Source organism: Dermacentor variabilis, chromosome 10 (genome assembly GCF_050947875.1).
Source record: "Dermacentor variabilis isolate Ectoservices chromosome 10, ASM5094787v1, whole genome shotgun sequence".
Taxonomy (NCBI): Eukaryota; Metazoa; Arthropoda; class Arachnida; order Ixodida; family Ixodidae; genus Dermacentor; species Dermacentor variabilis.
In genome coordinates this window covers 88,614,878-88,625,165 of record NC_134577.1, presented here as the reverse complement: position 1 = coordinate 88,625,165, position 10,288 = coordinate 88,614,878, and the positions used below count along the sequence as shown (strand labels likewise).

At 44.2% G+C, this 10,288-nt stretch overlaps 2 pseudogenes; both read left to right on the top strand.

Annotated features, from left to right (window-relative positions):
* The first annotated feature begins 677 nt into the window (after positions 1-677).
* Positions 678-6,487, top strand: LOC142559325 (uncharacterized; annotated as a pseudogene).
* A 2,145-nt stretch (positions 6,488-8,632) lies between these two features.
* LOC142559647 (uncharacterized) lies at positions 8,633-9,592 on the top strand (annotated as a pseudogene).
* The last annotated feature ends 696 nt before the right edge of the window (positions 9,593-10,288 follow it).

The window sequence follows — 10,288 nt, the reverse complement described above, 5'->3', positions numbered from 1 at the left end:
ACCGGCCTCCTCCTAATCGGCCGCTGATGAAAATCATACCATCTACGGGAATGGCTGCGTATCCGTTTTGTGTTATTTGGTAAGATCTGGCACACAGGCCTGTGGACTTACACGTGCCGTTACACTCACACAGTTAACTTCCCAGAAATATTGAATAAGCTTTTACAAAACGAAAAAGAAGTTTTGGGTTGTTCCACAAAGTTGCGTGAAAAGCTGTCTCGCTCGGGTCTCATTATTCTGGTACAGCGCTGCCGAGAGAAGCCCATATGCCGTCCGAATGAATAATCATCCACGAATGTTTATGTAGCTATTTTGCATTGAACACAGAATTATATGCGCGCTCAAAAGTGTAGAGCGAGAGACAACTGGGTCGAAATTAGCAGTAATTCAACCTAACAGTATCCCCGGTCACCGCTGTCTATTTCTGTATTTCTTATTTAATGTGGATTTCCTACAGCAAAATCGATGTTCTAGCACTACACAATGTACCTGTCGATTGTAAGAACACCTTTACTTTTCTAGAGATGCGGCAGTTGACGCGGTGAAATGAAAGCGCATCTTGGCTCTTAAAATGTAAGTGTAAACATAAACGCAAAGTGTTTATATCGCTAAAATATTCTCAAGAAAGCATATTTGGGAAGAAGAAGAAGAGGCTTGTTCGAAGGGCCACGTTTGCGATGAGCTCCGCTGGAAACAGCGCATCGGCCCTTGGCCGAGGATCACACCCACCGTCATCTACCGATTCCGGTAATTATAAAGTCGTTCTTCCTCGTCTACCGACTGGCAACACCGTCCTCAATTCAGTTTTCCTGCATGCTGACCTGGCAGGGCGGCAGTATCGAGCCCCGGACTTTCGCGATGCTCTCCTTTCAGTGCTAAATGCAACTGAAATACTCGGCGCTGGACAATACCAGATGAGCCATTTGTGGTTGGCGGCATATGTTAATAGCATCGTGAAACAGAAACTTGTCGACACTACACCGCTGTAAGGCACTACACTACAGGGGCACTACACGGCTGTAACCATGCGCTGCTCACAACTGCTATTCTTCCAGGCCGCACTGTCATGGGGCGTCCTTTCCTGGCTTCCTGGCTCTTTTCCTACGAGCTTCGTTGGTCCACCGCTGCTTATGCCGTTCCTGCCGCAATCCCAGCCGTGTTTGGACGCAACTGCTCCCTATATCTGGCAAGGCGGATTGGGAACGTATACCGGCGACGCAAGCGCATCAAAGTATAAATTGGAGCCAGCCACCAGCATCGTCGGGCACGACACCGCTGTAACCACGCGCTGCTCACAACTGCTATTCTTCCAGGTCAGTTACTTGAACCGTGCCGCATGTGCCAAAACTAGCAATTGCTGTCTTATTGCGGTGTCGTGCCCATTGGAGCTGTCTAGTGTTAAAAAAGCTGATATTGACTTGTTTGCAGTGTGTATCTTCTTCCCTCGTTAACTTGCTTCTCATGTTATCGGGTGATGTCGAGTCGAATTCGGGCCCAATGAGCAAGACTGAGTCCGCTGCTTTCGAATCCGCACTGGAGGCAATTGAAAAATTGGAATCTGGGTTGAAGTCAGTTCTGCTTGAATTTAAGGGCATCAAGGATGAACAAGCCGCTACTAACGACGAAATAAAAAACTTTTAGCGAGAGTCACTGCACTTGAAGCTAGTGGAACCGTAACTGCTACCACTGAAGCGGTTCCCCCTCAGAATACCCTGCAAGATATTTTAAGCCAGCTACAGCGAATAACAAACAGATGTGACGATGCAGAAAACAGATTAAGACGATCAAACTTATTATTTTTCGGGATCGAGGATGACGAAAAAGAAGATTGGGCCACGTCTGAAGAAAAGATTAAGAAGTTTTGCGAAGAAAAACTCGAACTTCCCACAACCAGTATGCAGTACGAACGGGTTCATCGCCTAGGAAAATATTCTACTGAAAAAAAACGGCCCATAATCGCAAAACTGTGTTCATTTAAGGACAAGCAAAGTATCCTGTCCGCAGCACGTAAACTTAGGGGGACAACATTTTCAATTGGTGAAGACTTCGCGCCATCAACACGTGTTGCTAGAAGAAAGCTGGTAGCTTTTGCCAGGCCACTTGAAAAGCCATTTAAGTTGGTGCTCGACAAGCTATATATAGACAAACAAGTATATGTCTATGACACCGCTAGCGACTCAGTAATACAATCTATCAGATAGCTAGACTCTCGCAAAATGATCAGCTGCCTTTCTCGCCGCAAGCCGCTCTCTCGTTCTCAGTGGCCTACACTAACATCCGAAGTTTGCTACCTAAACGCGATACACTTTGTGGTTTTTTAGACGATAGTGACTCTGACATAATAGTACTAACTGAGACATGGTTGAATCCAGATATCAACGACAATGAGATCCTGCCAAGAAATAATCTTTACAAAATTTATAGAAACGATCGCATTGATAGGCGCGGTGGGGGTGTACTTATCGCCATTAAGAAAACCCTTCATTCATATTTTATCGATTCAGGGTCATCTCTCGAGATTGTGTGGGCTGCTTTTTATGTGTCCTCCAGTGCTGTACTTATTGGCGCCTGTTACCGGGCCCCAGATTGCAACCATTCCTTTTTGAATGACTTGCGGGACAGTGTCACTAAAGCGCTCCAGCTGTGTCCATCCAACCACGTTTATCTTCTTGGTGATTTCAATTTTCCGCTTATCGACTGGGAACATATGTCATCTTCATGTCACGCGTCTCTGGAACTAATCAATCTAACGTTAGATTTCAACCTGTTCCAAATAGTGAAGGCCCCTACACGGACTTCCAATATCTTGGACTTGGTTTTCACAAACGCTCCTGACACTATTACTTCCATTTCAAATATGAGCGGCTTTAGTGATCATAACCTCATCCAACTAGCTGTTAGCATCCCGAAGCCCGTGTCTGGCACAATAACTAAACAAATTCGCGATTATAACAGAGCAAATTACGATGAAATTAACTCCCAATTAGAAGAATTTTTTTGCCAAGTGCTACTACCTTCATTTCATTGTCGGTCCGTAAACGACAACTGGGTGCTCTTCAGAGACAAATTAACAGCATTAGTAGACCCTTACGTCCCGATAATCTCCATAACTAACGACAAATCCAGCCCTTGGTTCAACAAGACTCTTCGCAAACTAAAGAATAGAAAGAAGCGTTCTTATAGCAGGGCTAAACGCGTACGCACTGCTGAGGCTTGGCAGACATACAAAGACAGTTTAAGCAATTACTGCTCAGCGATATCTTCCGCCAAAGATAAATATTACTCTCAAGACCTACCATCGCTGCTAACTTCCAATCCTAAAAAATTTTGGCAAACCATATCTCCGACAAGAGATACTAACACCATAACTCTGCACGGAACAGAAAACATACCTATTTCTAGCGCCGATTGCCCCACCGTATTCAACACGTTTTTTTCATCTGTTTTCACTCAGGAGGACGTTTCCAATGTTCCAACTTTTCCTGAACTTGATGCCGCATACATGGAACCAATCGATATCACTGTTGAAGGCGTTAAATTACTCATTAGTAACCTCAAAATATCTACTTCCGCCGGTATTGACAACATTAATTCTAAGATTTTAAAGAACACCATTACTGCCTCAAGCAAGATCTTATGCCATATTTTTCAACAATCCCTAGCATCTGGAAAGTTACCCACCGATTGGTTAATAGGAAAAATAATACCAATTCACAAATCTGGAGATGTTCATACACCTGACAACTATCGGCCCATATCTTTAACCTGCATATGTTGCAAAATGCTCGAGCACATAATCACTTCCCACGTGTACAGCCACCTAGAAGCTCACAATTTCTTTTTTTCTAATCAGCATGGTTTTAGGAAGGGATTTTCTTGTGACACGCAATTGTTCGAACTAACGACTGACTTGCACTTTAACATGGACTGCAACCTTCAAACTGACTGTACCTTTCTTGACTTTTCTAAAGCTTTTGACCGAGTGCCCCACTGTCGCCTAATATCTAAATTATCTGCCTTACGACTTGACTCTTTAACATTATCCTGGATTCGTAATTTTCTTTCTTTTCGAGAACAGTTTACTGTTGTCAACAATTTCTCTTCCCCGCCTTCGTCCTCGGCCCCTTGTTCTTCTTAATCTACATTAACGACTTACTCACCCAGATTACTTCCTGCATGCTCCTTTTTGCCGATGACTGTATAATCTACCGTCCTATTCACACGACTGACGATCACTTGAAACTTCAAGCAGATCTTAACCTTATCGCTAACTGGTGTAACAAATGGCTCATGACACTAAACTTTACAAAGTGCGAGGTGATGTGCTTCAGCCGAAAATGTGTAAATTCTAAATATTCGTATCATCTTAATAACACTATGCTTTCCCACACTTCATCATATAAGTACCTTGGTGTTGTTCTTACAAAGAATCTTTCATGGGCCCCACACGTCACTTCTACATGCGCCAAAGCATCACGTTCTCTGGGCTATCTACGACGCAATTTGCGAAATGCCCGCCAAACATTCGAAAACTCGCTTTCCAAACATTAATTTTGCCACAGTTAGAATTCGCCTCCCCAATTTGGTCCCCTCATCAAAATTACCTAATAAATATGACTGAAATGATACAAAACAGAGCGGCCCGGTTCATATCGCGTAACTACAGTATAAACTCGAGCATTACACAAATTAAACTAGACCTACTGTTGCCGCCATTAGATATCCGCCGTAACATCGCTCTTCTGTGCTTATTCCACAAATATATTTACACTAATAAACGAACCCGGTTGCAACTACAAATACCCCACTCTTTTTCACGCAGATTACATAATCAGTTCAGTTTCATGCACATATACGGTAAAACAAATGCATTTAATTCATCGGCACTACCACGTGCCATCCGTCTCTGGAATGACCTCCCTGATAACATAGCCTCCATATCTAATCCCGACACGTTCCGCTCTCAGTTACTCATGCTTTTCCCATTTAATACCGTTCACGAGTGACCAATCTAGTGTATGTTATCGTGCATTTTTGCCATGTTGTATATCATTTTCATAAACGGTATTCCTTTGCTCTGTTAACAGTAACAAGTGTTCGTGTGCCTTCAGATATTGCTTTGTATTCCTAGTGCCTTCAATATTGTGTAACATGGTAATCTTTTTATAGCACTGTTCCTATTAGAAATTTGTACTTTTTATACCTCTTACTGTTCAATGTGCCCCCCTTACTTTATGCCCTTCCATAGGGCCTGTAAGGTTCTCTTGAATAAATAAATGAATAAAGTCGAGTTGTTGGTGAAAGGCCTCAAGTGCCTTGTCATTGACCCGGAAAGCAAGAATATCAAGATGAAGCTTCTTTGGCTTCCCCCACACCTCGAACAGAGACGGATTGTTGAAGCGCTAGAGCCATATGGCACAGTGCAGTCCATCACGAGAGAAATGTGGCGGTGTGACGGCATGGAGGGCTGGCAAATGACTAACCGAGACGTGGCGTTCACATTGAAAGATGGCGTTTCTGCCGGTAATCTGCCACATCTGTTGAGCATATATGGCCACCAGTGCCTTATCTTGGTACCTGGCCGACCACCACTTTGCCTCCGGTGAAACAGAGTTGGGCATATCCGGCGACAATGTCGAACACCACGCTGCAGTAACTGTCACCGCTACGGTCACCCTGCAGATGCATGCGTCGGAACTTACGCTGCCAAGCTTCGTGGAAATAGACCAGCTGAGGCTGATACCATCACCGATCATCTCATGGACGTGAGCGAAGTTGTGGATGCAACTGGAGAAACACTCCCTGAGACTCATCGACATGAACAGATTAAACCGTCATCGGCTGACATTAGCCTCAGCCAGAAGCGTGCGAGCGAGGAGGAGACTAAGGCACCTGACGACAAACCAACTGTGTCTTGGGCAGAATCTCCACCAGTTCAAGATCGCCCACTGTCAGTGGAATCTGGATCGATGTGCGAGGCCGCCAAGAAGCGTCCAGTGCCATCCGACAATCCATCGCCCTCGGCAAAGGAGGCTCGCGTTCCCAAGGTGTCAAAGTTGACAAAACCGCTCCGGGTTACACCTACACCTGCTGCTGTCCCTTGTGTTAACGTGCACCAAAAAGTCCATAGTGCATCACCTCATCAAGAAGGGAGTGGTGCACCTCTGGAGCAGCGTTTAGACGCTGCACCTACATAGGTAATCATGGCGGGCGCTCTTCCCTTCCATTTTGGCACTTTAAATGTCCGTGGCTTACGAAGTAAGCGACGGCAAGTACAGCTTCTTCATTTGTTACGCAATAGAAAATTAGATAGTGCTGCTATCCAAGAAACAAAGATTGAATCCGACGAAAACACAGACGTAGCTCTATCTCCATTCATGTCTGACTATAATGTTTGTGTCAGCCATGCAGTAGGCGTTTCCGCAGGCTGTATGTTATTTGTTAACAAACATTTACAGTGTGATTTCCTACATTTGTTTACAGATAGGGAAGGGCGCCTAATCTGCTGCGATATTGATATCAGTGGCACGAGCTTTAGATTTGTGTGTGTTTATGTCCCCGAACAAGTTACGTGAACGCGAGTGTTTCTTCTTATCTCTAGAAAATCATTTCTGTACTGATCGTGCATTGGTCCTCTTTCGAGACTTTAATTGTGTATGTAACGCGCAAGATCGTACGTCACTGAAGCTGAGACATGATCCAAGTAGTGATGCGTTGCAACGCCTGATACGTGATTATCAGCTTGTGGACATTGCGGAAAATGAAAAGGCGGGATGTCGATATACGCACTTCCAGGGTACCTCGCATGCAAGGCTTGACCGAATTTACGTTTCACTTAGCGCGCTACCTCTTATTCATGGCTACACTGTGCATCCTATATTCTTTAGTGACCATTGCCTAGTCTCAGCATCTTTTGGCAGCCGTCGGTACCAAAGTCGGCGTATGTGCTGAGAGCTGTGGAAGTTTAATAACCAGTTACTTTCGCGTGAGTGTTTCTTAAATCGTATTACTGAGCTTATAGCTCATGTGTCTTGCCGCAAAGACTTGCCACTCTTTGCTTTGTGGGAATTATTCAAACAGGGAGCTAAAATGATAGCTATCGAAGAATCATCAATATTAGCCTTTGAAAAAAAGAATAATTACAAAGCATTGTATAGACTTTTGAGTGAGTTGCATGAGCTTGAATGCATACATCCGGGTCAATATATTGATGATATTCATAAGGTCAAGGCACAGTTACAAACTCTGAACGCAGAGAAATACAGAGGTGCACTAGTGCGGGCGCGAGAGCAGCGTTTCCTGGAGCTACAGCCTTGCAGTAGGGCCCTTGGTGATGAGCGCCGACACGCGCTGTCTAAACAAATGCTAGAAATAGAGTATGGTGGAATCATTGTTAACGAGCCCACTCTAATAACTAAAGCATTTTGAACATTACCAAAAAGTATTCCGAGACCATATGCCATTGGATGCAGATGCTGCCAAAAAAATTGTATCGTTGCTTCCCCAGTTAAATCAGGATGAGTAAGATTATACAAACGAAAACATTGATGTCAATGAGGTAACTTCATGCATCTATTCGTTAGCAAAGGGCAAAACGCCCGGCCCGGATGGCCTTACTGCCGAATTTTATCAGTGTTTTCGTTCCCTCTTATCGCCATTATTACTTCAGGTGTACCGATAGGCCTTGGAAGTAGGGTACCTAACCGCCACAATGTACGAAGGACACACCGTCCTTATAGCCAAAACCGATGATGAACAGAAATTGCAAAAAGTTGACGGATATCGTCCTATCTCCTTATGCAATGTGGATTATAAAATTTTTGCTAAGGTATTAGCTAACCGTTTTCAAGTTGTAGTAAGATCTGTGGTCGGTGATCATCAAACATGTGGCATCAGGGGACGGTCCATTCAGATGAACATTCATGTTGCGAGATCGGTGCTAGAGTGTGTAGCTGAGGGGATTGGACAGGTGGCAACGGTACAGCTAGATCTGGCTAAGGCGTTCGATAGGGTGAATCACTCATTCCTGTTTCCTTTACTAGAGCATATAAATATCGGATCTCTGCTCCTTAGAGGCGTGAGGATATGTTATGCTAATGGCTCAACGCGGCTTATAGTGAATGGCTCTCTCTCCGATCCGATTAGGCTTTTATCATCAGTAAGACAAGGATGCCCCTTGTCACCGCTTCTGTTCTGCTTGTATTTAGAGCCACTTTGTATGGTCATTCTTAAAGAACAAAATTTCCAAGGGTTTAAATTACTGACTAATGAGGTTCGGGTTCTTGCGTATGCAGACGACGTGGCCTTTTTCTGTACCGATAAAAAGAGTGTAAACACTGCTCTTGCAATTACAGAAGAATTTTGTGCTGCTTCTGGTGCAAGCGTTAGCTTTGAAAAAAGTTCAGGTTTTTGGTTTGGATTATGGGTCACAATGCCATCACATTACGCAGGAATTCAATGGAAAGAAGATCTGCGTTATTTAGGTGTGCCTCTCTCACAATATAGAAATAGCAACGCTCATTGGTCGGGAGAAGTTGGCAAAATTCAATGTAAAGCGAATTCATGGCGAGGGCGCAATTTGTCAGTGTTCTTTCGTGCTGAAGTGTGTAACGTTTTCTTAGCTTCCCGTCTTATGTATGTGCTCCAAGTACTGCACTGTTCAAGACTTCGCCTTCAGGCCCTGCATCGCATATTTGCAACATTCATTTAGAGTTCGAGATGTGAATGGATGCGGCGCGACAATCTGTTTCTCCCTCTTGAACATGGTGGTCTAGGATTACTACACCTCTTCGTCAGGCAAATTGTTTCTCGCCTGTTTTTCTTTCGAGACAGTGACCATCCGTTCTTGCGTGAAATGTTGCAACTGCGTTTAGTTCATTATGTTCCTAACATAGTAGTGTCATCAAATGTCAAAGATGTGCCACAGGCTCCTTGGGGCTTTCTCAAGGAGGTTGTTGATACATTGCTTTTCTTGAAAGTTAGATTCAGCCTGGAGTACGTGTTCACAGCGAGCCGAAAAGCAATTTCTGCGGCACTGGTGCACTCTATTTTCTCAGATCCTTTGTATCGTGCACCTTATTTAAATCGACCTTATCAGGATGTACTTAAACGCGTCCGAAAAATGTGTGTGCCTCCTGGAGTAAAAACTTTTTTCTTTAAATTACATTCGGAAACACTCCCTGTTAAAGCTTGGGTGAATTCGAGGGGTTACTTTGTGCCGTGGTCCACAAACTGTCGGCTCTGTCCACGTGCCGAGACCATAGATCACTGTTTCATAGACTGTAGGGACGCTGTATTTTTTGGGGACATTCTCCAACGGACACTTAAAAAGGACATTGACATGACTCCATACTCAATTAGGTTTCTACCGTTTAAGGTTACAGGTGGTCCTCGCTATGACATGTTCATTGTACTTGGTTTATATAGCCTGTGGAGAAGTAGACTCTGTGATCGCCATGCCGAAAGCCCACGAACTATAAAATCCTTATTTCGCGAAAGTGCTGCGTATGTAAGAAGTGTGTACGCCGTGCAGGACCCTCCGCCAGACTGGATGCACTTGTTGGATGCATGTGTGTGTTTGCCTGAGTTTTAAGTGTGTAGTTTTGTCCACTTTGTAATACACCTTCAGTTTTCTTTTCCATGTAATAAAGAAAAAAAAATTGGCATGGTGCAGTGGTAAGATGCTGGGCTCAGGACCCGCCGGTCCGAAGTTCGAATCTCCTGCAGGGTTTTCTTCCCCTTATTATTTTCTTTTTTCTAGTAGCAAATTTACATAGCCTTAAAGAGGTCTCAGTCAATTTTTAATTGAATATTGATCAAGAACTAGAGAACGTCACACTACAGACAACAGAACGACAGACTAAAATTTCCTGTTGTGTTATTCGAGTAGGCTTTCACAACCTATATCGACACTTAAAGCGAAATGGTTATCAAACACACCTGATGAGAAAACTCCAACACTCTTTCACCCGCCGTGGTCGCTATAAGCGTCCTTGGAGTTGTGCTTAGTATCAAGCACGAGGTCGCAGGGTCAGATCATGGTTCTGACACGTAAAACACGACAAATTGAAAAAGAGCAAAAAAAAGAAAAGTTCAAACGTCTCTTTTTGTGCGGCACTGGCTTCTTGAGTTTTCTTGAGAGGACCGATAAGTCTCAACACCGCGACATAAAAGGCGTGAGCATCATGCGCATAGCGCAATGCGTCCACGCTGTACTCACCACCGCAGCTTGAAAAGGCCGCGTGAAACATGAGGCAACTGAGCAAGCCGTGATCCGAAACGCGCCGTT